Source organism: Tympanuchus pallidicinctus, unplaced genomic scaffold (genome assembly GCF_026119805.1).
Source record: "Tympanuchus pallidicinctus isolate F22 unplaced genomic scaffold, pur_lepc_1.0 scaffold8, whole genome shotgun sequence".
Lineage (NCBI taxonomy): Eukaryota > Metazoa > Chordata > Aves > Galliformes > Phasianidae > Tympanuchus > Tympanuchus pallidicinctus.
In genome coordinates this window covers 5,552,630-5,574,001 of record NW_026294802.1, presented here as the reverse complement: position 1 = coordinate 5,574,001, position 21,372 = coordinate 5,552,630, and the positions used below count along the sequence as shown (strand labels likewise).

General features: G+C 38.4%; 1 protein-coding gene across 6 annotated transcripts in view; it reads right to left on the bottom strand.

Annotated features, from left to right (window-relative positions):
- The window catches only part of FGD4 (FYVE, RhoGEF and PH domain containing 4), a 114,478-nt gene that overhangs the window by 73,990 nt on the left and 19,116 nt on the right, over positions 1-21,372 (bottom strand). The window lies entirely within an intron of this gene.

Genomic DNA, 21,372 nt, shown 5'->3' with positions numbered 1-21,372 from the left:
AACAGTGTGTCAGAAATCTGTGGGTAACTTTACTTAAAGTTGAGCCAAATCTGTATTTCAAAGTCCTGTATGCTAAATCAGGTCTGGCAAACTGATCTTTTGAGGAAGGGAAAACGGTTTCCTGCCTCCTTCACCCTTGATCCCCTTGTAGCTGGTCCTGCAGAGCAGCACTGGCTCCTATAGAAGGATCTTATAGATGGATGACAAACCCTGCACTGGAACCCATCATGACAAAAAAGCTCACTTGTTCCTTCGGGTGACCCCAGGCAGAGGTCAGTGATTTTCTTCCCCTCTTAAGTTTTCAGTTTCTCTCAACCTCACAGCACAGGGAAGTGAGCTTTTGTCTCACAGCAAGTGCAGCTCAGTCTTTCTCATACATGGCTACTAAATCGCTAGCACATCAGCACTGGAAGCCCCTCTGATGAGTGTTGCCAATGTCTGTAGGTGAGGTGCTGTCCCCGAGAGCTGTGTGAGATTGTCCCCACTACAAAGCACTTGGCAACTGAGCAGGGCGCGACCTGAGGAAGGGACCTGCACTGCTTACACAAAACAGGATCTTGAGCACTGGTGACAGGCATGGAGGAAAGTGCAGTTCTGCATTTTCCCACCCCAGGGCTATTGGATCACCCTGCTTCGCACCGTTCATCTTCATCCAAGTGCTCAGTGAGAAGCACTGCCCCCTCCTCCTCCTGGCATGACTGCGCACTCAGGGCTGCGTATGTCATTTTTATTTAGTCTCACATTGTCAAATGAGGAAGAAAATCTTCCCCGCAGTTTCTGCCTCTAAATCAGCCATTTTTAAATCCCCAAAAGTTTCTTAAACACCCTCAGGCACTAAACTTACTCATTCACAAGCACAAGGGTAAAATAATATAAGGGAGGAAGCTGATTTCCTATTTAATTTGCCAAATGTTAATAATAAAAACTTTTCTGCGTTTGAGCATTATGGAACACATCGATAACATTTGTTGCTTTCTCTCTTAAAAGTAAAGAACACAGCTCAAAAAATGAGCTTTATATACTTGTAAATTTTATGTATTAATGCATTTCTGGAAAAAAAAAAAAGAAAGAAATGCAGCTACTACCATTGCTGGCAAACAGATTGACTTCAAAATTCCCAATCAGTTTTAATCTTTTTTCCTCTGTTAAGAAACCTCCTACAAAGTAACTTCAATTCTAAAAATAATTTAACATCAGAAGACCTATTCCAGACAGTGACAAAAACCCTCAAGCTGTAATTCCACATGCGCAAGTTGTATGACAATGAAGGGCAACACCAATCAGAATCCATTTAACTTTCCTGATTCCTTTCATTCTTAAGTCTGATTTTACACAGCTTTAATAAACTATGTGCAGCGGCCATGACATAAAGGGGTAACAAGATACACTACAAGTTTTGGCAAAAGCAGTGAGTTACATGGAGCAACATTTAAAAAGCACCCTCCACATATTTGATAAATATTTCATTTGAACTGCTTGAAATCAAGAGGGGAAAACAACACACCCAAAATGCTTATGGGGAGAGATGGAGGAGAGAGAGGCAATTTAGCCATCTCCTTTGTTCTTTGCCCAATTTGAGCCAGAGATATTTAGGGATAAAATGATTTAGATAGAATCTAGCAATGAAAAATAAACAAGTTGACATGCTGTGTCCTAAATTGATTCCACTGAAGGGAATCCCAAAAAGAGAGCTCTTTCATAATGATGGCACCATGAACTTCAACTTTTCCCAGTCTCAGTTGCTATCTGATAGACATAAGCTTTGCTATTTTACTGAAGTTGATGGAGACCTGACCTGGATTTTAGAAGCTCATATTATTTTTTTTTTTTTTTATGATGGCCAAAAATCTATTAATCTAAAACCAACTACCTGAGTTTAGAATAATGCATACTATTACTCTGAGAAAAATATAAACAGAAGTAGCCTCCATCCACTGCGCAAGATTTAAAAGCTTTATCAACAAAGCCAACCATTGCATTCAGGTAACCAATGGCAGGCCTAACACGCATGTGATTTTGAACTTTAGTGCATTTCTCATACCTACTCTCAGAGATGTACTGAAATCTCCCTGTAATTCTTGCAGTCGTATCAACTGTAAGTTAATGCCAGAGATAAACCACTTCAATAGAACACTAATCTGCTCTATTACAGTGCCACTTGTTTCCAAAAAGAAATCATTTTTAACTCCTCAAGATGAGCTTATTCTTGTAATTAAAACTCTAGTCAGGGGAACACAAATGTACAACTCATGAACATTTGTGCTGTTGGAGTAAAAAGAAGGAAAAAAAAATTATTTATACCAGAACGTGACCTATGACTTTAAAAACCATAAGGATAATTTAAAATCTCACACCTATTTCAAAAGGAGAGTAATTTCTCTAGCAAAAGATATAATTAAGTCAGCCAAGTATATTATCAATATGAGCAATAGCTTCAACATAACGTGTATGTATTTATTTTATGTTGACAGCATCTGGTATTGAGGAAGTTCAATTTAAGGGAAACAGGATGTCTAAATTTTTAAGAGTATAACAAGTATTCTGCAGGCAGTTATAACAAATTTTCCTCTTATTTATCTACAATATAAAAACTTCCAAGATTCAACATTTTTTGAGATCACCACAGAAGGGGAATGGCTTCCAGACCAGTCCTTTTAAATCCCCTTGTACTACAGAGATGGTCTTCCAGTCCTATCTCAATTGGCCATTTTCCCAAGTTGCAAAACACTGGACACTGCAGCAGCAAAACAGCAATGAAATAAGTCCTGCTGGGAGCAAGTACTTTATCAGCAGCACTTCCACAGATATAAAGCAAATGGAGACCTGGCATTTGGATGGGCTGCACTCCTCTTACTTCTCAAATGTTTTCAGCCCCAATTGTTTTCAGCCAGCACACAGTTCCTCAAAGCCACACGAGCAGCAAGACTACTGAGTTTCTTCTTCTCCCACACTGTGCCCCACAGGGTCAGAGATGTGCAAGTTGGATGTGGGAGAAAAGGAAGTGAATATTTTTCCATTTTTTCTTAAGGCTACTGTTTAAGTGATGTTAGCGCTCTGAGCAATAAATCTTTTCCTTTCAAACTCTTTACTGCTTATAAAAGCAGGATTCACAAGAGGAAGACAAGCTATCTCCTTCTCAGGAGTTCAGTGATGCAGACTGCCTCCAGTCTCTGAAGCAAATCATTCTTTAAAGGTTACAACTGTTTATGTAGATGTTTATTTCTGGCAGCAATTATTGAAGGACAGCAAAGGAACAGTCAGAGCTCATGATAGGCTGTCTTAGTGACCCACAAGCATTTGGTGTACAAGTCTGAAAGCAATCCTTCTTTCACAGGCTCCCTTCCAGAACAACTTCCAAGTTATGAAATTAAATTCCTTACAGAGGGAGTAATGTCAAGACTTCAAAGTCTCAGAAAGACCTTAGAGGAGCACAGGCCCAATAAACTGAAACATTTATTCCATAACTTGCAATTCCTTAAGTTTCCAAGAACTTTATAGCAACTTTCCTATTGAGCTGTATCAGTTGTTTCTCCAAGTTAATCATGCCTGTAAGTAAGGATGCTGGTTTTTTTTTTCTTTAAAATCAACCACAAATCATAGCTACAGAGTTAGCCAAAACACAATTAATTAAAGTATTGTGGAAAGCAGATTAAGTAAAACAAACTCCAAAAAATACCGCCACTTCAAAGCCCCACGATCAGAATTCCTTTTTCATGAAAATTGCTGAGCACAAAGAAACAGTTACATTAATAAAGTTTGTTTTGTAAAAAAACAAAAAAAAAACAAAAAAAAAACCAAAAACTGAATTACTTCATATCAACAGTAGAAAGTACTGAAGATTCCCTGCAGGGGGTACAGTAAGCAGCTCAGGTCTAGCACAGATCATCTACAGATCATGGACAGCTTATATTAGTGGTACCCAGAAGCAAGAGGACTGCAGATTTTTTTCGCAAGATGTGCACGGGCAGAGAGAAATGAGACAGCCAACACTGTATTGCAACAGCAGAATAAACAGTGACACCAACAGAAACATGACAAGAGCTGGATTTTTGCTGAAAACATATTTTATCAAGGTGGAACAATTCGAGTCAGAGTATGGAAATGTCCAACAACAGGGCACAGCAACCGCCTGATTATTTCTGCAATTGCACAGAGCGTTTCCATGGAAAAGGAGCAGCCTTCTGGTTTGACACATTCAGTGTCTGACAACTGAGCCAGCCAAAGCTCAGGCATACAAGGCTCCAAGAGAGATCACAGGCAGCTCTTTGGACAGAGTTCTGAACAATACAGAAGTAAAAGCAGCTCTAAGGGACTGACTGACCCCAGGAACTCTGTCTCATGCTCTTTATTTACCAGCTAAGATCCCACTGAAAGATCCAAGTAGTGCATGGGTGGGAACTATGGCCACGGGGCTTTCCTCTCTCCTCAGGGTTTACTGAAGACTTTCTGAGAGGCTCTGATTAGAAATGGAGGACTGCTGGGCTACTGCATCTTGGAAAAGCCCCAACAAAATACATTCTCATTCTTTAAAAACTTGGGAAGAAAAAATACTGTTATAATTCCAGAACTTCATAGAGGTAATCTGAGGTACAGCTGGAGTGGTGGTGGTTGAGCTGCACTAAATTTTATTTCAGTATATTGTACTTTAGCCCATTACAGGTGGCTAACCTATTAGTGGCAAAGAACTCAGAAAACAATCTTAAAATGAATTTAGCAGACCGACTCATATAACACACATTGATTCAATTTAAATCCCTCTCCAAACTCATCAGGCACAGCTCTGACACAGCCTTCTAAGATGTAGAAACACCTGCATTTGATCCAACACAAATACTTCCCTGAGCAATCCGCAACAGGTCTCTGGCAAAGCAGCAGATTAGTTTTACAAAACATCTTCCTTTCCCCTCACCTGAAGCTTCTCTGGTGGTATGTGATCAGGCAGGAGTGGAATAGGCCCCATCCCTGCCCGCAGGTACTGGCTCCACTGCCAGCAGAAGGAAAAGCAGCAGCGCAGGATTTACTGCTAGCTGTCACAGCCACCCGGTGAATGCGAACCATTCCACCTACATCCCATATCACTTTACACAAATGAGTTAGCTATTTTTAAACAGTCCCACTTCACAATACCTCTTAGGCTGGCAGCAGCCATGTCTTACATTGGAGATACCCCAAATATTTATCTGATTTTATTACACATGCACGCAAATGACTCAAAGCTCCCCATGCTGCCTGTGCCTTCCCAAAAGAATGAGCAGCAAACTCACAGCTGCAAAATAAGTGCAGGTTTTGGCAGAGACTACACAGACAAGCCTGATGAATACTGGAAGTCTGACCACCACTGGGTTTTTGGGTGATCCCTTAAGAGATACAAAGCATTAGATGCATACAGCAAGAAAACGTAAGTCACCCCCATTTCAGGTTATTATAGGATTACTATAGACTCCTATTGTACAGTATTATCTCGCAGCAAGGATATCACAGAGGCTTGTATTTTTACTATTAATACACACTACTACAGACATAAAGCCATAGCTTTCAAGGATTTTATCCTTTTGCTAAAATGTGGGGGATAAAGGATATTGACACTGAAACTTCTTGAAAGATCTAGAATTTTTATCATTCGTCGTTAACTGCAAAATTGCTTAGTACACATAAAGATCTGGAAAGAAAAATCATCCATCGAGATGTATTTATAAAGAAAGACTCCAAAACTCAAACCACCTATACATTCTGAGAAATAAAGCGACTGATAGGGACACATATAGGGCAGAACTAAAACTGACCTCGCTCACTAGAAACGTTTTTGAAAACAAAAACTTTTAGTTCAAAGTTTTTACTGTCTTTGCTATAAACACTGATGAGCTCATAGTCAAAAGACCATGCAGTACAGACAGGGATGAATATCTGACAGCATTTCTATGTCCCTTTGTTGTACAAACAATACAACACAGTGTAAATGCAATGCATGTATTTATATACACATATGTATAGATAGATACTTGTGTATAAGCTCTACAGTAGAATACTCTTCATCTAGTCTGCCTATATACAGACTGGATAAAGAGTATTTACATTTTAAATTGATAGAACTGCTATATTTACATTTTAAATTGATAGAACATAGGCACATAGGCATACCAGTAGATAAATTTTGCTACCAAGAGAAGAGCCTATTTGGTGACTCACTGCTACCTAACGTTGTGGGTGGGCTGTAGGAGCATGCACTTCCCACTCCTGTCCATAGTCTTAACAACTATTCTCAAGCTACATGCAACAGAAAAATAGGAAAGGGAAACCATAAAAGTGTCAGAAAACAGGCTCACATTTAAACAGAAACCCATCGTGTGCTGAGAGGAAGGTCACAAGATTCTACTTCTCACTGCTGTGACATCTGCCTTTGATCAGTGCACTCATGCTCTGCTTCCATTGCTGCTCATCCATGCAATGAGAGTTCAATTCAGTGCCACTGCCCTAGTTTTCAAAGCTTTCAGACACTGATAAATGACTTTTCCTTCCTCACTGACAGCAAGAAAAAAGCATTCTTGTTGATGTTAGCAGGAAAAAAAAAGGTCTAGATTACAGATTGCACTCCTACTTAGAGAAGCTTAACCACAGATTAATAAGGACTTCATTTGACTCCTGCTGTATACCAATTCTTTAAGAGATATCCGTATTACTTCCAGGATGAGATAACAATATATGCCTTTATTTTCAAATATTTTAAAGAGACTCCCACAGGTAATTAATTAATTAATTTACTTTAATTCATTTACAATGAATTAAAATTAAAAACAATTAAAAACAAAGCAAGGAGAAAAACGGGCATAAAGAGAGGTCTACTTACAGCTACCCATGCCTTACATTGGTATATAATTACTGTGAGCAGAACTCCTTACATTCCAATGTTTTCGTGCAAATAACTACCAGATTAGGAGGCAGTCTTTAAACTGCTCATAAAACAAGCATTATTGACTCATTATATAAAGAAAGAGAAGTTCTGAATTTCATAACTCACTATTTCAGGAAATACGCAACAAGAAATATTTCAACACATACTAACAGCAGACTGTGGAGTGGGCACTTAAGTCAGTGCAAATGTTTCTTTAAAAATAAATAATATTCTTACAGGTCAAAATTTACTTAGTGTCACCAATAAGGGCAATCCTATAGCTGTGTTTTACACCACTTTATACAAGCTGCAATCTAATTACATCTTGAGTTGCTTTTAAGAGCCCTCATTTGTTAGGAAAATGACAACACTGGCAATGAAGAATGACTCATGCATTGTGAAAAGGAATTCTATGTTTTAGTTTGTGAAAAACTAGAAATACCTGAATAAATAGAAAAAGTTTTGGCAAGTTGCTCCCACTTGTAGTCTCACTACTCTTTTCATAGTGTTAAAATGCCTCGAATTTAATATCTTTTAATACCAGAAAACTCAAGCATCACAATCTTAACGTTTGCATTTAGTGTTTTTTTCTTTTGGGCTTTTATCTGTGTTACATTTGTACTGAGCTAGCTTCAGCAGAAAGCCCAAGCTCTCTGCTGCTTACATGTTCAAGCCATGCAAAATTCAACACAGAAATACATAAGCAGTGACTGCCAAAACCTTCTGGCTCTTTTCTGTGTTGACTATTACATTACCAAAGTTGTACTAGACAATTTTCAAGCAGAATAGAAGACTCGACATTTTCCATTGTGCCACAGTATGAACTGTTACAAAAAATCCTATAGAATTAGACAGATGATGCCAGCAATTCTCTTTACAAAGTGCTCTTAGACAGCCATATACTCACCTGTCACACCATCTGTTACATACGCTTTCTTTACAGGTCCATTAAATACTCAACAGTGCCTTTCAGGTACATTACATACAGCAAGAAAAGTCTATTTCAACAGATTTCAAAAGAAATGAAGTATAAGCGATGTCATCTAAGCTACTGTGTGCAGCTAACTGCCTCTTTCAGACGATCTTCTTCTTTTGAAGTTGCAATGGATGAATCTTTTCATAAGCGCAACTCAACTGTAGTAAAGAATTATTTGAAAAATAGTAGTATCATCACTTATCAACATATTAGAATTTCCAGCTCCTGGGAAGTGGAGAATAACCAAGCAAATCACAGGTTCCACATGAAAGTTTCTCAGCTCTCATACTGGGATACATTTTAAATCATAAAAAAGATATAAAAATGAAGTAGATGCAAAACTAAAACTTTATTTTTTGAGAAACTACATAGGGCTTGTTGCACTTTCACAACAATTAGATACGATCGCGTGGCAAAGCAGAAAACCAAATAGTTAAATGCTTATGAAGGCAAAAGGAATTGCTCCAAACACACTAAGGGGCCTCACAAACAAGTGCATTTCAGGAAAGACTGAAGTACAAGGACACCAGTAACATCCACTGGAGTGCCACTACCTCAAATAAGTTTTTGAAACCAAGAAGCACTATCAGCTCAAACAAAATGCTAGGCATGTGTCTAATGCACCACTGCTCAATGAAGTGTGAAAATTTAGATTTCAGAAAATTGTCATTTAATGATCAGCAAGAGAGACAGCTATAGAAATACATGAATGGATGAAAACCTAGGAGACTATGCAGGCCAGTGCTCTGCCATGAAGCACAGTTGGTGTGCCTAATTCATCCTGGGAATATGTTATGACAACACGACATTATCACATGCATGTACTACACCTACATCAGTCTAACAGAAGAGGAAGAATAGCATAACACTACCAGACAGGGAATTTGCTTAATGGACCATCACTAAGAAAGCCATCTGATGCTAATAACAAATCAAACATTTTCCCCTAGTACTACCTGGGCTGAGATTTATACCTGCAAGAGGGGGAACGGCTGTTTACATGGATGGATAGTGATAGGACAAGGGGGAATGGTTTTAAACTGAGACAGGAGAGGTTTAGGTTAGATATTAGGAGGAAGTTTTTCACACAGAGGGTGGTGACGCACTGGAACAGGTTGCCCAGGGAGATTGTGGATGTCAGATATTGTCTTGTCAGACTGCCCCTCTGCTGCCATCTGTCACATGGCAACACGTAATAGAATATTGGTGGGAAGGTTCAGCTTCAACTGCCATTCCAGCAACGGCTGCCTCTAACATCATGGGCCAACATAATAAAACAGGAGGCATTACTTTCAGAGCAGTCTTTGTTAAATATACGGTATCCTTAATACGTAACTAAAAAAACACTTTAAATTGTAACATTTTTCTTAAAACATTCAAAAAAAGAAAAAACCAAAAACATTAAACTAGTGGGATATTTAACCTTGTTCTTGGGAAACTACCAAATCAGTCTGGTTCTACGGCAGTGGCTGCCATTCTCAGTGAGTTCTCAAGGTGTTCAACTAAGGCTTTTGTTGAAATTTTATTCTTCCTATACTTCATCCTTGAAAACTGTTCACAAACGAGCATACTGACAGATATGACATCAGTAAGATGTGGTTGTGAAGCACAGGATATTTTTCCTCTGGTAAGAGGTCTTATAAAAGTCTAGTAGAGAGACGTGATCAGATTTTTGAGTTCAACTGCAACTCCATATATTCCATTTGAAAATTTGCATGCAATGTATTTACAACTGATAATGGTGTTGCAAACATAAAGTGATGGGCTTTTTTGGCACTCTTGAAACTTATTCTCAAATTCCTTTATTAAAACGGAAAGCATGGCTGCATATTCTTTTCTGTTCAGTGCACTGTTTTCAGCCAGCGTATCAAAACGCATACAGTTATTTGCCAGCAGTTATTTGCCAGTGCTTGAGTCAGCACTGCACAGCAGTGCCATGCCCTGGTTTCAGCAGACACAGCACTAAGGGCACACTGACAGTTTGGTTGTTGCTGAGCAATGGTTGCATGCCCTGGGGCCACTTCATGGGGAAGAGCCACCGCCTTTATAGTGCAGCTAAATCGTAACCACTTTTTGATCACGTTACTTCTAGCAACCTCCTGTCACTTTAATAGCAGACAATGAATTCTTACATTCTATTTCTTCCTGCAATTTCGGATTACAGAAAGAAATGGTCACTGAATAAAAATGAATGAGATCACCATAAAAAAATTTTGCTTTACATTTTGCAAGACTACATCTGATTTCAGCACTATTAGAAGCGATTACTATCAACAAATGAATGACTGCATCCAACAGCCTACAAAGAGCATGTATTCATCTGAACCACAGTAACCTAGAATACAATGGCATTACATTACACACTATACTGCCATTTATTTTAACATTCATTATTTTATAAAAGGCTTAATGTAATTTTAAATAACAAACAATAAGTAAGGCTACACCCTGAGAGTGATTTTTCTATGTTATTTCTATTGCTTCAATCACCATCTTTTTTAATGTTATACCATAATATGATGAGATGGAGAAATCTCTTGCATAATAGGTTTCAGATTGAGTTATTAATCAGTCCATCTATTCTGTAACAAGCAGAGACTTTAATAAGCTGTGACATCATATCTGGAAACTGCAGGACTGACAGGGCAGTCCAAACTAGATTTTTAATTTAGTACTATGTGATGGAAAACAAATTATCTCCAAAATGCACCCACTCTTCAATTCAGAGAAGATTCAGCACATCCAAATTTAAGACACTCTGTCATCAGACCAAAGGCATCCACATTTGGGGTTTACCAAAAGCAATGCTAAAATAGAATGTGAATCCTTCATTTGACTCCACACAATTTAGAAGCAGTGGAAGACACTGTCCTCTGCACATAAATGCATTCTACATGTCTGCCATCTTCCTATAAAGCAGCAGCTGGAGTTAGAAACATCTCTGCTGCTTGTTAACTAAAGGGAGACATTGCTCAGTGTTTTATTTTAAAAAGGAAAATGCAACAATTCTGTTGTCACCAAGAATGCAGGAAATGCTAAAGCCAAAAAAGGCTCCCGTTATAAGTATTTAGACTCTGAGGACACTGTAAACCACAAGAAGCCATACTATCTTCCTCATCTGTCTCTGGAGATTTGAGGGATTATGTTGTTTAGAGTTGGGAGCAGAAAGATCTGAGAAGCTCTCTTAGGACACACAGGAAGCCTACATAAGTACAGTACATAGTGGTAAACATCCTCACTATTTTCCCTTCCCCCTTCAACAGCATACATCTTCGCTGAATATTGAAACTAGTGTGCCAAGGAACTGCATTTTAAGAAGACTATCAACCACTAAATAAAAATAAGCAAAAATATTATGACTGTACCAAGGAATTTTTCCAAGTTAACACCACATTCTCTTCCATTTCCAGCATTTCCAGGGGGAAAACAATAGCCAGGTTTGATTATACTCAAACTCTTTTTTTATTTGAATAAGCAACCAAGATGAATGAATAATTCTTTTTAGATTCTGTTGCCTTGAAGACTACTTCATAACTAAGAGACAAAGCTTCAGGTATTCTGTAAACAGTAGCTTTACAGAATTTTAGAGTCATCTACTCAGCATCGAATTTCAGTAGAACCAACAAGAAGAAAGACAACCAAACTCCTCAAAAAAAAAAAGAAAAAAAAAGAGAAAATGTGGTAACATTCAAAGTTTTCCCAGTGCATCTTATGGCTTGTAGATTCACAAACAAGAAAGCTAAAGGAAAAGAGGAGCTACTAGAAAACACAAACATGCTTATGAGTCCAGAAACCATAGAATCATCAAGGTTGGAAGAGATCTCTAAGATCAAGAAGTCCAACTGTCAACCCATCACCACCGTAACTCACTAACTGTGCCCCTCACTGCCACATCCACGCAGTTCTTGAACACTTCCAGGGACAGTGACTTCCCAACTCCTCTGGGCAGTGTGTTCCAATATATTAACATTCTTTCTGAAAATAAATGTTTCCTAACATTCAACCTGGACTTTCCCTGGCACAACTTGAGGCCATTATCTCTCATCCTATTACTAGTTAACTAGATAAAGAGGCCAACTTCCACCTTACCACAGACTCCTTTCAGATGTAGAGAGTAGTGATTAGGTCTCCCTGAGACTCCTCCAGACTAAACAATTCCAGATCCTTCAGCCATTCCTCATAAGATTTGTTCCAGATCCTTCACAGCTTTGTTGGCCTTCTCTGGACACACTCAAAGGCCTCAATGTATTTCCTGTTGTGAATGGCCCAAAAAAGGCACACTCAAGGTGCAGCCTCACCAGTACCAAATATGGGGGATGACCATCCCCTGCTCCTGCTGGCTACCATATTTCTGATACAAATCAGGATGCCATTGGCCTTCTTGGCCTCCTGGGCACACTGCTCACTCGTGTTCAGCTGACTACCAACTAAAACCCCCAGATCCTTTTCCACCACGCACCTTTCCAGCCATTCTGCCTCAAGCCTTGAGTTGCATGGGGTGTTGTGGCCAGAGTGCATGATCTGGCATTTGGTCTTGCTGAACCTCAAACAACTGGCCTCACCCATCAGTCTAGCCAATCCCGATCCGTCTGTAGGGCCTCCTACCCTCAAGCAGATGAATGCTTCCTCCCAATTTAGAGTCATGTGCAAACTTACTGAGGGTACACTCAATCCTCTCATATTGCTTTTATTTGGGGTGGTGAGGTGACTGTGTTCATTTATTTTTAAGCTTGTAAGCAAGCCAGGCTCTACACAGTTACTATTAATCATGTTCAAGTCATACCAGGTTGCCACCATCTGGCTGCCCTTACACTTGTACATTTTCTTTGCATCCTCCTGAATTAAAATGCTAAATTATATGAATCAATTGTAGCAGACAAGACACCATTTTCATGTAGCGAGGGCCAAGAAAACTGAAAATAATTCCAGAAATCATTTACGTTATCAATATCACTATTGAGAAAATATTGGCAGGTATTTTTTTTATGTCTTTAAATATCAAAGTATTTTGATGATCAATACAAGAAAGAAACAAAGAAAGACAGAATGAGAAAAGAAACCCAACTTCATTTGAGTCCTTGTCCCTTCAGCGCAAAATTCTGAACGAATGCCCTGCCTCTTGCCAAGCCATGTACACCCATAATGATGGCTCACTATATTAGAGCGCAAACACTGCAACTTATTTTTCCTACTCTTATTGCTTCCTAGTCTTTTTATGTCTTAGGACATCATTAACATGACAGCGAAATCAGATGCATATGTAAGAAATACTGCAGCCTACAAGAGCACCATGTTCCTTCATGCCTTCAAAAATATTGTTTTTAAAAAAGGGTCAGCTTTGCATTTTCCAGGGATTTAATTCATCTTTTCTGTACGTCTTGACACGTGGTTTGACAATTTTCCATCTTCAGAACTGTCAGTGAAAGAATCACTTTCCTTGACCAGCTGCAGTTGGTTCCGCTTCACCATGAGGTCACTCTATCACATACAACTTATTCACCAGCTCCCCATATCATTTTCTGCAGTACCGTTCCCCAAACAACAGCTTGTACTACTGCCCAGAGATGCTGTAGCTCAGATAGTAACATTCTGATTTGCTTATGATGAACTGCAGGAGTTTTCGGTCAATCCACTTACCGAACTTGGCAAGGTCCTTTTGAACAGCATACCCTACCCATACCAAATCCTCTGCCTCCATTCAGCACCATCTGCAAATTTGCTGAGGATACTCTCCTTCCCACTGTCTGGGTAATTAACCATTATAAATTTGAAGCAGTGTAAATTCTAGAATTAACCCAAGAACAAGGAATTGTTCTTTTCCTGTCTTCCAGGCAATACATGTAAATTGACTGGCCTACCAATTGAACAGTGTGCTCCAGTAACTAAAATTGCTTTGGAATCCAAAATAATCCCGTCTTACCACAACCTCCCTGCACAAAGAGAAGATTCCAAGAAACGTAAGCACAGCAGGATCAAGTGGCTCCTCCTACAAGCTTGAATGTGACAATTAAACACTGAGCAAACTGTTTTATTCTGACCATAATTTGAAGTATCACAATAACACCAACTGTAACAGTTACTCGTTATTTTTCTTCATCTGATGAGTTTCAAGTGTTTTAAACTTTTCTAAACTGCCTAAATATACGACAGAAAGAAAACAAACAAGAAAAAAGACAAGAAAAATTTTGCAAAATTGTTTTGGTGTTTTGTTTTTGTTTTTTTTTTTTTCCTCAGAGAATCGTTTGAGGAGTTTTAGAATTCAGTAACCTCACAGAAGGACAAGGATTTTTACATTTTTTGGATACAGAGGCATTGAACAATTATTTGTAAGAAGAAGAAAAAAAAAAAAAAGAAAAAAGACTCACTCACTAAATGTCAAACTGACATTTTGTCTGGGGTCTTTGGCTTCTATTCAGTGGTGGAAGGGGTGGGGAACAGAGGAAGCAGGAAAGCCTAAATAATATCAATTTATCATTATTTATAGAAAATAAGTTTGAGGGCATTTTCCATGGATGATGTGCACCCCAACCTTGGACCTTAGCTGAAGTCATGAGCAAATTTCCTGGAATTTTTGCTTATCTCTAAATATTTCTAAATAGTTTATTTGAGGTAGGGAGAAATAACTTCTGTGACTAATCTGGGGCAATATACATTAAGCTTAAGCAGGAGATCAGAAAAGATAGAGACCATAACACAGAGAAGAAGTAAAAGTTATTTTAATAAATCCTTCAATTCAGGCAAGTGGCTTCACATTCTCTGAGACAGGACATGATAATTCTTTTCAAAGAAGTTCACTACACCACTCTGTCCTCCTCATTTTTAAGAGCACAAACAACTTAAAAAGAATTTGCATTTGCTTTCAAGAAAGCAAAGTTATCCACAAAAAAAAAAAAAAAAAAATAGTGGGAAACACTGCTATCCAAATAAGAATTAATGAGGCAATTACTATGTTATAACCTGCATGGAGAATTTAAAATGACAAAATTCCACGACAAAACAGAAAAGCCTGATGGTAAGCAGCTGAAATACTTTTAGAGATCTAAGTTCTAGTTCTTCAGCTCTACAAAGAATTTTTCTGCCCTCAATTTATTCCTTCTTTCTCTCTACAGATGTGGGTAACTGCAGAATTAATAATGCCACTGGCTATGAAGGGACAAAGAGGAAACAGTCATTAATTACTATTGGTTGTGCAGACATTTTAAAGCAAGGAATACAGACTGAGAAAAATGAGCACACAGTTCTGGATGGCACACATGGTATTTATAAGGAGTCATCCAGAAATCAAAATGAAAATCAGGCTTTGTTCTAATATCAGATGGAGGAAACTGTTTCCCCATTACAGAACAAACAAATATCATCAACCAACTTACACAAAAGGGAAAAGGAAAACAACAGGAAAACTTGCCAGCTGGGGAAAGCAGTAAAGTGCCAAGGATCATTTTAAGGCTGCAGCTGTCTCTCTACGCCAAGTTTAAAGAGTTAGCTGTTCTAAAAGTGTATTAGAAAAATACAACCAGGGAGTTCAAACACAGACCTTGTAAGGAAAAATTCCATGAAGCAGTGAATTACCAGGATCCCTAGGAATTTGATTAAGATTCGTCTTGCCATTTCCCAGGTTCAGCATCAAAACAACTATTCCAAAGTTCCTTTTTTTCCTGCTCACATCCTACTTAAAGAGTTGCCAGTCCCCCATGTGCTGGTCTGAATTCAGTTCTGCACATCCCACTCAAAGGAGACTACTTCTAAACTGCTACTATATCACTACAGATCTATTTTTATTGGGCAGCACATGACGCTCCTGGGAGGAGAGCCTATGCAAAACTTCTCTCAGTATTTTAAGATTATTCGTGTATAAGGCTCTCAGCAGTTGCTACCTCAATATTTTTTGAGAAGCACTGGTGATGAGTGTATTTTCAAGGACTGAAAAGGGCTAAATTTGATCAAAAAGAACCCAAGTGAAAGCAACTGTTCTTCTACAGTGTGCTTGTAACTTTTTTTCTGGTTTGGGAGGATTTTGTTCTGTTTTTTTAATTAAAAATTAGTTTGTAAAACATGACAATGATATCAGAAGTGATGTAAAGGATGAACATGTCATTTTTGTGATATTTCTGGGAGCTAACTGGGAACCTCACAAACAGATGAAGGAAGAAGGATATAAAGGTGTGCAAACCAAAGGCAAAAGTATTCATTACAAAACATCTGCACTTTGTTTTTGAATATGTCACATACAGATTCAGCTGGAAAAAAAAAAAGTAGCCAAGACAGATGCAGGAAGAGAAGTTAGATCCACAAACATTGTGTCACATCCTTTAACACCCTCAGAGTCATCTGTCACTTACTTTAACCACTCAAACAACAAGGAAATATTTATTACAGCCAGAAGTTCTGCAGCCCATTCTATTTAATCAGAAGCAAACAAATGGTCTAAAGTTTACCAGTTTTGGGGGAACTGACAAGATGTAATTTTGTACCTGTTTAGTTACAAGGGTGATCAGTACACAATGTATGCGGGAGGTGGGGGGAAGCTACTCCACATCAAAGGTGATTGTTTCAACAAAATCTGCAACAAGTATTGTTATGAAGAATGAAAAATCTACATAACAAGCATGATGAAAAAATTGAATCACACAACTTTATCACCAAAAAGGACAGAATTCTACTGCTACTCAACCATTCATTAAAGCATTAAACCATTATGACAGCAGAAGCAATTAAAACTGTGGGTACCCCATCCCTGGAGGCATTCAAGTCCAGGTTGGATGGGGCCCTTGGCAGCCTGAGCTGCTGGCTGGAAGCCCTGCCTATGGCAGGAGGCTGGGGCTGGGTGGGCTTTAGGGTCACTTCCAACCCAAGACATTCTATGACCCTATGAAATCATGATTATTATATTTCACTGCTCTTTTCAAGTAATCAGCATCCTTGTCTCTTTCGGTAACAGTCAGACAAATCAAAATACACTTCCTGTTGAAAAAGATGCTGGTCAGCCATGTACTTTCTACTTACAGAACCAACATGGCCATAAAACAGGAACCTCAAAATACTACTTGGGCCTCAAGAATCATATCAAGGGACACCAAAGAGAGAAGATACTAAAGACCAAACAAGCAATCAGAGAGGCTTGTCATAAGTATAGTTTGACTACATTCAAGAGCATTTTAAACAAACCTTTAATATTAAATATATACACTTTCACATTGTACAAGTTAGTAACATAAATATTTAAAAAAAAAAAAAAAAACAACAAAAAAACAACCCTCCTTAACAAAAGTCAATCCTGTCTTTTGGTACATGTATATTTACACCAATGATATAATATTTAAAGTTTAAGTGTCAAGATGAGTAAAAGTTCAAACAAGGTTTATCAAGTTTAGTGGTGTCTGTTACATGCTGGCTGTGTCTCCCCAAGGTATGAAGATAAGAATACTTCTTTGGAATACATTCAAGAAGGAAGTTTTAAAAATAAGCCCAATTGCACGCGCTGCTATTGGATCACCAGTTTCATTTTGACTATTAGAGGGAGACAAACTATTACTGAGAGGAACATTTACTTTTTCTTGGGTTTTGTTTTTGTTTTTAAAACACGCTAAGTTGCATAAAGGAACAAGCTGTTGCCTGTGATACCTAGGACAACCAATCCACTACATAAAGACTGCATTTCATCAGAAGTATTTTGCATTGCAGTTGGAGTATTGTGCATTACAGTCTTTCTTCTCCATAAATCTCACTGTTTTGGTGCAGTTTGAACTACAGGAACTATCTCAAGACAATGTCAGGATCCTAAAGCCAACAACAAAAAAATATAACATATAACATAGCAGTGGATCGAAGAATACAGCACTAGGACTTCAGTGCAGATAGAAGTCGTCTTAGATAAAAGGACTTCTAAAAATCCAAGGAAGCCAGGAGAGAACATGAAGTTTTAAGCCAGCCAGCACCTTGCAGAAAGCAATGGCTGGCAAGCCCTGAAGCAGATCACTAAATAAAAAAAAATAAAAAAAGAAAAAAGCCATTCTGTTCTGTTCTGAATAGAAGCTATACAAGAATTTACATTTTTCATGCCTTTGGACTTTGAGAATTAATATTTTAGGCCCAAAGCTCTTGGCAGAACCACCTCACTAGATCAGCCTTTCTGGAGAAGATGCCACCATTCCTTCTCTGGGGAAGAGATCTGTCAGCAGCACTGAAAAACGAGCAGGAAGGCTGCATTCATGCACTCTTCAGTAGTGTGGGGAAAAGCTTTTTAAGAGCTGAGGCCAAGTATAGAAATAGAAAGGCACTGAGCTGTAAGTCTAAAAACAACACTCTTCAGGACATGCCTTTACTCAGCATTGTATGTAAACATGCTTGAAGCATGAGACTCGAACTCCACAAGACAGTGATTTGGACACATGGAAGAAAGGGTGGAAGAAATACGGCAATAGCAACAGCTAGACCTCTTGTGAAGGCTTTGCTTTGCAAATTGCAAATAGCACTATCATCTCCAGTGCAATGCAGGAGCCCCAATTTACAAGCTTCTTCTCTCTCAAAATTCATACATACGTAGTAGGTGCTTCTTACAAAGGATTCAGAAATCCCTACCTGATAAAGCTTACAAAACAAGTGACTTGTTTTAGATGAAGTTTAGGTGATACGGTTTTGGTCTTGGGGAAACAGAGGTTTTCTATGTGTGTGTCACTGGTTTATATGTGCATTTTTGCTGGTTTTTTCTGTTTTTTTCTTTTAAATGGGTGACAGACAACACTTCATCTAGAAACAATGATAAGTATGTAAGCCAACTATGCTTTGTTCTTTGAATTTGCAAAGACAAAACTGAACTCCTTCTCCTCCCCCTACGCTTGGCTTCTGTGAAACTTACAGAACTGAAATCAGCAACTTAATTTTAATGTACTTTCTTCTAAGCAAATATTTTCCCTTGAAAATTGTATTTTCTACTCAGAACATCAGTTCTTTCCACTGTGTTCCCAGAATTTCTACAACACCACAAATGCCTTGCTTAAAGCACTGCTTTCTTCCTTCTTTACTTCAAAGCACACAGAGCCCCATCTAAGAAGAACTTTATGGTTCCATAAAGGCAACACAGAGGAAGCATCTAAATTTAAATAAGGCCTTTCATCTGTCAAAGAGAACAAACAGACTCAATATAGCTCATTCCTTAATCGTATAAACTTGCACTTTGACATTACATTTAACCAATAAAGCCTCAGCTGTAGTTCAAGTTTAGTGCTGCAAGAACATTTACCAGACAGAAGGGAAAAAATAAGTCTAAACTGCAGCTTTCAACTTTGGTTTAGACTCTCCCAGTGATTCGGCAGACTCAAAAGCTTGGCTTCCTACTTCTTCTCTCCCACTCATATATCAGTGCAAAAGACACTGCCTCTCCTATGGTTCCAACCTAGCCGAATTCATAAACTTTACCTACAAGCACACAAGGCTTATTGGGAGTTGCCTCTACATAAAGATCAGTAAGTATCTCACTTAACTAACTTTTGCACAGAAGAAGTAAAGGTCTGCAAACATCAGAACACAAACCAACCACAAACAAAGCATTTGATAAATAGCCTGGAACTTATTTCAACATGCTAGCAGCTCAATCAGCTAAAGCTTATGTTGGTATCTTGTAAACACAAATACAAAGCAATCTTAAATGCCTGTAAGATTAAGCTGACAGCCCTAAAGATCAGCATTAGCATCAGCTGTCTGTCACCATGATGTCTTGCAAATACGAAGTTGGGTCAGTCCTGACAAAACTCACTCTCAAGGAGTCTTTGTTTCATTAAAATAACAGTTGTTGTTCTCAGCATTAATTAAGAAAGAAAATACTTTAAATATCTGAAGCTTTGTTAAAGGATAACAAAAACTGAATCCATCTATATCAATGGTGAGCTTGGAAGAGGCATTGAGAAAAATGTGAGCCCAAGGATCAGCAAAGGCAAGGGACATCTTCCTTTAGATGTAAATGCTCTGGGAGCACTGAACTGTGTAACAAGCTACTGATATTTATAGGCTGCTATACAAGTTTCTAAGAACAGTCTTGAACACTACCAAATCATGCTATTAAGCATAACAAGCATGATAAATTGAAGAAACAGAATTTGTTGCTTTGACTAGCTTTCTTGCTTGTGGCGGGGCAGTAATCCTGAATAAAACTGATTACAATGTTTTATAAAGGAATTTCCAAAAGTTAACAATTTAATTTATTTTACTCCAAAATAAAAAATAGCTTTCCTCTATCATGGGAAAACAAACAGCTCCCAAGCCTTGGTACTTTCCCCTGTAGCTGCAGAAATAAATGGGATGACAAAGACCTCAGTGACATATTCCACATCTTAAGCCAGATTTAGAATAGCCTTCAAAGAAACACTATGCAAAGACTCAGTTCTAGGGGAAACCATTCCACTATCTTTGATCCCGGCAAACTTGCTTTGACAGCTACAATAAAGAAGAGGTTGCTGCCATAAGCCTGCTATTCGGATCACCTCCTACAAGTTGGCATCCCAGGGAAAAAAAAATAAAAAAAAATCCGAAAAACAGTTCATGGGAAAAGCACAAATAAAAGAGTGGACAAAATGCTCATTCAGGTTCAGTAACATGACTGGCTATTGCGTAGGCATCCCATACAGTGAGCGGAATTAAGCAGCACCAGACTGTCTTTCAGAGGGTATTTTTTAAAACACACAGAGAAGAGTGTCTACAATTTGTCTGCCAAACACCCCATATTTCATTTATCCTCTATGAGCAGCATTTCATTCTGTTTTCTTGAAACACTTCCATCACTTTTGGAAGACAGACTATTCATTCTTAAGGGAAGCGTGCTACTCATTCTGTGGGAGAGCTGCATGAGCGGACAGCAGCTGCTGCTGCAGGTCAATAAGGGCTCCACAGGAAGGGCAGTATTGCTTTTCTCTCCCTTTAAAGATGGATCACAAGCACAGGCTTCATTAACAAGTATTGACTACCCCATCTAATTACTGCATTCCAGAAATCACATTTCCACCAGACTACAAACCTCAGCAGTCTGCAGATGCCATTTACCCTATTTAGGTTTTACTCTTACTGGCAAATTTAACACTCCATTAATGGGCAAGCAATCATTTTTATTTTATTTTAAATAGACACTGTCTATTTGTCAGATTTCCAGAAATAGCCACAATACTTAGGAACATACTTACTGATGCTAATCTTTCAAATTATGCATCTGAATCTGTTGGTTTGTATGCCTAAAGTTAGAAAGTACCAATGCAGTATTTAGCCTTGTAAATTAGTGAATTGGTTTTCAGAAGAGCTCAAACTCATTTCCTCAGAAAACCAGGCTATTTAACTATTAAATTTGTTCAGAAAATCCTGGCTACAGAACTGAATAATTTCTGCCCTGCCCTCAAATCTCTAATTAATCGCACTGAGCAATACTTCTGCTTTCCTTATGCATAACTATATATAGATACTCAACTCTAACAAACTACACTCAGGAATTAAAAAGACATTTTAATTCTGAATAGCACTGCTGGCA